The sequence below is a fragment of the Choloepus didactylus genome, chromosome 9, assembly GCF_015220235.1.
Source record: "Choloepus didactylus isolate mChoDid1 chromosome 9, mChoDid1.pri, whole genome shotgun sequence".
In the NCBI taxonomy this organism is placed as follows: Eukaryota; Metazoa; Chordata; class Mammalia; order Pilosa; family Megalonychidae; genus Choloepus; species Choloepus didactylus.
Window position 1 is genome coordinate 98,832,241 of NC_051315.1, and position 6,317 is coordinate 98,838,557.

Below are 6,317 nucleotides of genomic sequence, written 5' to 3' on the forward strand. Positions count from 1 at the left end.
TTAGCCATTACATGAAAGAATTTTATTTCTAAAGATAAATAAACCAAACACTAAGTAACCCTCCCAGTTGGAAGAACTGGGATCCAAACTGAAAGTCCATCCCAAACATGTCTGACTATAGGATACAATGTTACAAATAAAATTTCACCAAAACCCTCTCTTAAAAACAAGTCACTTTCAGGGAAAGAATCAGAACCAATTTTCAGTTAGTCTGCCATCTTAACTGTAAGGAGGCAAAATACAAAGGCCTAACGTTTTACTTTAAGTTTTAGTCAAGAGTATCCCTGCAAGTGCCTCAAGGTAGCCAAAAGCAGTATCTACAAGTCAGCCATTATAGTCAGGGCCTCTGAGACAAACTCTTACCCAAAGGGTGGGAAGGGGATTCTACAGCAGTCTATGCTGCCAAGCACAGAGTGCATTAGCATAAGCTAAATGGACTTGGATGTGACTGCATTGTATCCACAGTGGAGCATCTGCTTTGGGGACAATTTGAACCTACTCCCACCAATCATTTACAAGTTACCAGGTTGGAGGTGGGTGGGTTGCTACCTGTCTGAGAATACTGCTCTTACTGTATTCAGATATAAATGACCTCTCATTATCTACAACCACTGTTGCAAACCTGGATAGCAAGAGCTGATAACCCTGGGGGAACAGCTCAGGTAAAAATGAATGGATCAGCATTTTTTGAAATGACATGTTTTATTCTGGGTGCTCTGACTTAAACATTTTTAAATCCACTTAAACTAAAATTTTCGTTTTTCTTTATTGAGAATAGTTGCGGTGGGTTATACAAAGTCCTTATACTATCTTTCAGAGGAAAGAAAACTTGAATATTTCAAAATTATAAATTAAGCATATGCTTTTGAAACTAAACATTTAATAGTGATAAAGTATAATTTCTAAGTAATTTAAAATTCAATATTTGCCATGAGAGTCTCTTATTAATTGCAAATAAACTGTAACTTTAAATACATCAAAGCTGCCATTCCTTCAAGAATAAAGTAACCCGTGATTAGCTTAGGAAATTAATACATGTTTGGGACAGGGTGGAAAAATATGTAAGACTTTATGGGGTTTATACATATACAATTTTTGAAAGCTTATGAATGCGAAGTCAACAGCATACCTGAAAAATATTAAATTCTGAGACAAAAATACACAACTTTTTAAAGTTTAAAATGTTCTAACATGATTTCTCCATCCCATATTCCTTAAAAACAAGATCAAACTCTAATAGAAGTAACAGTTTTTGACATACATTTATATGAAAACGTCCAAGTCAATAGGCAATTCAAATTAATCAATAGTTATTAATCAATAAACAACCATTAAATGTAATTTGCATTTTCATATCAAATCCATACAATCTCCAATATAAAGATTTTAAATAAAATGCAAAATGACTGGGTCTCTACCATTGTGGAAAAGCAGTTTTATTTTAAGCAGACAAAAAGAAAGACACACTTAGTAAGAATCACATAAGGAGTCCCAGAAGCCTGACAGAAGTCAGCACTGACCAAAGCATGGGTTATTCATTGCTCTGCAAGTGCCGGTTTTTCACTGTATAATAGTGCTCTGGGGGTCCAATTGTCAGAATGTGCAATACTCTGCCAGCAAACTCCAGCCTGCTACCAGGCAGGACACACATATAAGCCCAACGCACTATTCCCGGTCCACCGAAGAGGAGGGAAAAAAACCAACAAATGAAAGAGGAAAAATAACCTCTCAAAACATACCCGCACTGGGGGGGTGGGGTGGGGGTGGGGGGGATGGCCAGGGGTACATTACCACTTCAATACTGAAGAACCTCAAGGAGTTGGCTACAGGAAACATCCCATCCCTGAAAGGTGGAATATCTATTGACTTGGAAATTTAGGTTTATGACATTTTTCTAAAAACTTCCAGAACTCATGGCACCAAAATATAGCTAAAATTGAATCCGTTTAAACAGGGAAAAACAAAAACAAAAACAAAAAAACCCACCAAAACCACAGTGTGTCAACTATATCCAGTTTCCCGTGGGCTCTTCCACAGACCCTTCTGAGTTGTGGTAATAAGTTCCCTTAAAATTTTCTAAGGTCGAATATAAGAATAGCATATAAATCCAAACAGTTATCATCAAAATAAATATACCACTGCTCCTTAAACCGTGGACCTTGTTTCAGGAGCTGCCCTGCCCACCTCCTCTCCCTCCTCCTAATTTTACTACTTCAAGCGTTGAGACAACCATGGTCTCCCCTTGGGTTCTGTACATGTGTTTGCTTTACCGGACAGTGACCAAATAAAAGGGGAAACTCCTACATCTGGGGTTTGCTCCAGAAATCCTGCCTGGTCCTGCCCCTTCTCACTGACAGTCTTCCCACTGCTCCCTACATGTTTCCCTCTGCCGGAGCTTTTCCTCTGGAAAGGGGGATTTTAGACCCAAAGGAGTCCGGGATGAAAGGAGGGTGGGTACTAATTCTGAAAATAACATCTTCAGTTTCTGGGGTAAAGGCTAAAAAGTCGATTAGGAAAGACTGTCCAGTAGAAACACCACCTGGATCTACCTCCTCCCTTCCCACCCCAAAGAGCACAGTCACTAATATAGCTAAGAAAATTCCCTTGAAAACTTTTCCTAACGGAACGAGAAGGCCCCTCCCCGGCATGGGGGGCCCTTGGGGAATGGACTCGAGTTTGCAGCCCAGGGAGTGGGGTGGGGTGCAGGGGCGGGAGTACCTTCAATGGACAGGAACTGGCAAAGAGTTTCAAAATAGCCGAGTGCTCTCCCCTACGTTCTCTAGGGTCCGGGTCGCTAGTTCTGGGGCTCCCGGAAGAGACAGCAGCCCCCAATTCAGGCCCAAAAGGAAACTTTCCGGGCCGCGACTGCACCTGACTCCTCACCGCCCCTCCACCCCACCCTACGCCCGCCAGGCCGCCCGCCCGGCCCCGCCCCGACCTGGCCGTCCGGAGCGCGGAGGAGGGGGATAAATAAATGTAACTAGTACCGAAATGCGGGGGGCGTTTGCGAAAGACCTGGGGAGGTGCGCCAATTCCCCACACCTATAGGCCCTGACGCCCCTGTCCCGGCAGCCCGGGCCTGCAGCCCCGTGGGGGAGCCTCCGGCCAGCAGCCGGATTCGGCCCTGCCCCGCCGCTATCCGGCCCGGAGGCCTCCGGGGACCCCAGAAGGCGAGAGGAGGCCCGGGGTGCGGGGGAGAGGGCGCGGCCGCCGCCGGGGCCCGCCGGCCCGAGGCCTAGCCGGCACCCTCCCTTCCGCCCTACACCCCCACCCGGCCCGTAGGCCGCAGCGGTAGTCCCGCTCGGGCTCTGGCTGGACCCCCGCCCGCCCGTCGTGGCCGCCCGCGGGCGCCCCCGAGAACCCTAGGCCCCCAACACCCACCGTCCCGGCGCCGGTCCCTCTCACCCTTTCATTCTCCGCCCGGGGCCTGGCGCGTGCCGGCGAATCCCCGGCCTCACGTAAGCGCGCTCACCGCCCGCCCTGCCTGCGCGGCTCAGCCCGCCGCCCTACCGGAGCCCGAGGATGTGGGCCGGGCCTGGGGCCGCCTCTGCTTACCTTTCAGCTGCTTTTTTTTTTTTTTTTTTTTTTTTTTTTTTCCTCCTTCCCCCCTTTCCCTCGGCTGGGCTGACAGATCAGAGTGAAAGGCGCTGGCAATGGACTAGGAAGCTCGGCTGCCGCTGCTACTGCTCCCCCCTGGGCTCCGGCGAGAGCCTTTCCCTGTCAAGCAAGAGGGGTGAGGATCATATTTTTATTTTGGAAACTAAAAAGTGCTCCCAGGGTCGGTGATTATTAAGGGGAAATCCCTGAATATACTCTCCAGCCAAGAAGGCAGGGCTGCCGGGGCTGCACAAGAAGAGACAGCAGCCTCCTACAGCACCACTACAGGCACTGCGAGGACATAACACCAGAGAGCCGCTCCTCTGCCCTCCGAAACGACAACTTTCCTACCATCTTGGAGGCATAGGGAAGGGGGGCCAGGGGCAAAAGTGCATCGGCTCCCGATAAAGTGCAAATTTCTACTTCTCATCTCTGGAAAAAAGTCCACACCGGCAGTCTACATCGGCGCTTTGGGGAAAAAGCAGAGAAGACACTGGGGGTGCTTGAGAAAGGGGGAAAATGTTTTTGCATCTTCTGGTGGAAAGAAATCCTTAGAAGACACAGGTTTTTCGGTGATTATTGTTTTCTCTTTTGTGTTTAATTTGCTTTCCATATTGACATTGGTATTTTAGCTTTTTTTTTCAGATTAATGATGATTTTCTCATTACAGGTCTTAAGTTCTGTGTCTAGTGGCCAGTTTATAAATTTGTACTTTGAGACTTCGTGGTCACTTTATCTTTATTGGACTATTTATATTTAAACGTTTATAGATAGATATATGTTTACATATATAAATATTTATGTATTACATGTTACCTTCAAAACTGAGATTGCTGTAAGACAATTATGAAGGGATGTCTTTAGTCTCCTTTTCTCAAGGCAATGTAAATAAAGCCTATTCACTGTTCAGAAAGGCTTGATACAGCTGCCTGTTTTTCACAGTGCAAGTAAAGGCAGAGATCACTGGGGGGCTTATATTAGGTGTAACTGACCACATTTCTAGAAATAATCCTAATTCTGTTATGGTCTACCCATGATGAAAGGTTGCTGTAAAACCAGAAATGGACTTTAAAGATAGCTTTAGGTTTTCTTTAAGTAAAATTGGTTGTTAAGAATTATATACATACACTTAAATATTTTACGTTTGGATTATTTATGGTTTAGATTTGGCACTTGGTAATTACACATTCTGTTGTCTGTTTTCTGTGTCATAGAATTGAGAAATGTGCCTATTTTTGTTAAAGTTAAAATGTTGTTTAGAACTTTCAGTGTGTTTCCAGCCTCTATAAATAATTTAATATATTGCAGGTGGATGTCATTAATTTATTTTTTAATGTGCAAAGCTTACTAGATAGATGGCACCAAAGTTACATAATGCTGAGGTATCACATAGATGGGAGAGAGAAGGGTGCTGCCCATTTGCAGCAATTCCAATAAAACCCTTATTGGAGGGGAATAAGTTGCAGAGACATTTTTCTATATTTGTGGAGAAGGAGAACAAAATATCTTTTTGTATGCTCTACATAGAATGATGAATTAAATCTTCTAAAACTTATTTTTCTGACACATGTTAGCTAACCCAGAGGGAGTGAATTTGAAATATTGGTGCTTTACATCAATATACTATTTAATTTCTTCCATTTAAAACTTACTGCAAAACATTTAAAAATCATGGAGGACACCACTCATAAATGTCTATTTTTTGAGGCTCCAAATTTAGGAATCCTCATAACTTTAAAGTAAGTTCAAGGTAATGTAAATATCAGATATAGTATAATGCTGACCCCCTCTTTATCATCTAAACTTGAATATAGTACCTGTATATTCTGGGTTTTCATTTGTGATTTTCCCTCTCTCTCTCCCTCCCTCTCTCTCTCTCTTTCTGTTGGAAAAAACCCAAAGTAAAATTAACTGAGTTTTATCATCTTAGAAACTTTGATTGTGAAGTTATGTTCTATTTATTTACTTGGGTTCTTTTATTTATTTTTTTAAATTTGGTGATCAAACACATTGGTCATACAGGGAAATTATTTCCCTTAACTAAACCTCTAATGGACTTGAAAAATGTATTTTCTAACAATATGTTCCTTATATATGGCATAACTTTATAGATACGCTTTGTATTTTTTAAGAAATTAAGATGTGTTTGCTTTAAACTAGCTGCTCCCATTTATGCAATCCCTCTTGTGACCAAAGAAACTTGTCTGCTTGATGTCTAAGAGGGCTTGGGGCTATGTATGTTCCACAATCTTAGCATTTCAGTGTTTTTCTCTTTCTAAAGCCACTTGACTTGTGCATGGCTATGATCCATGTTGTTTATCCACCAGCTGAGCTAAGAAACCTAGAATTGGAGAATTAAAGATTAACCAAGAAAGAAATCCCACTGAATTTGCAATTGATTACAGTATTTGAATTGATAATTCAACTCATTTCAACTGCTGTATCTATGCAATCCCTAAAAGCTGAGATGCTTACAAAACTACCAATATGATTTTTGCCCAGTAAAATTCCCTGTATTCAAATTTGGCGAACATAATTGAGCATCCCATGGATCATGGTAACCTTGCTGGGCATTTTTATGTATGTGCTCTCCTTTAATTCCCACAAGAGCTCCAAAGAATATTACCTTCTTATCTTTATCCCTCCCTCTCGCTCTGGAGTTTCCACCACAGCTCTGTGCTCTATGTCTGGAAGTGCTAGGTTCCTGTCATATGCCCTTT

General features: G+C 42.9%; 1 protein-coding gene across 7 annotated transcripts in view; it reads right to left on the reverse strand.

Annotated features, from left to right (window-relative positions):
- The window catches only part of INO80D (INO80 complex subunit D), a 99,107-nt gene extending 95,532 nt beyond the window's left edge, over window positions 1-3,575 (reverse strand). For 2 of the 7 annotated variants that reach the window (XM_037850068.1, XM_037850064.1), the window contains exon 1: window positions 3,406-3,530. The gene's annotated coding sequence lies outside the window, so the exon portion shown is untranslated. Of the gene's footprint in view, window positions 1-2,718; window positions 2,896-2,987; window positions 3,243-3,405; window positions 3,532-3,555 lie in introns of those variants that run through there. The other 5 variants (XM_037850066.1, XM_037850069.1, XM_037850067.1 and 2 more) reach the window with 5 other exon arrangements.
- Window positions 3,576-6,317: the final 2,742 nt, after the last annotated feature.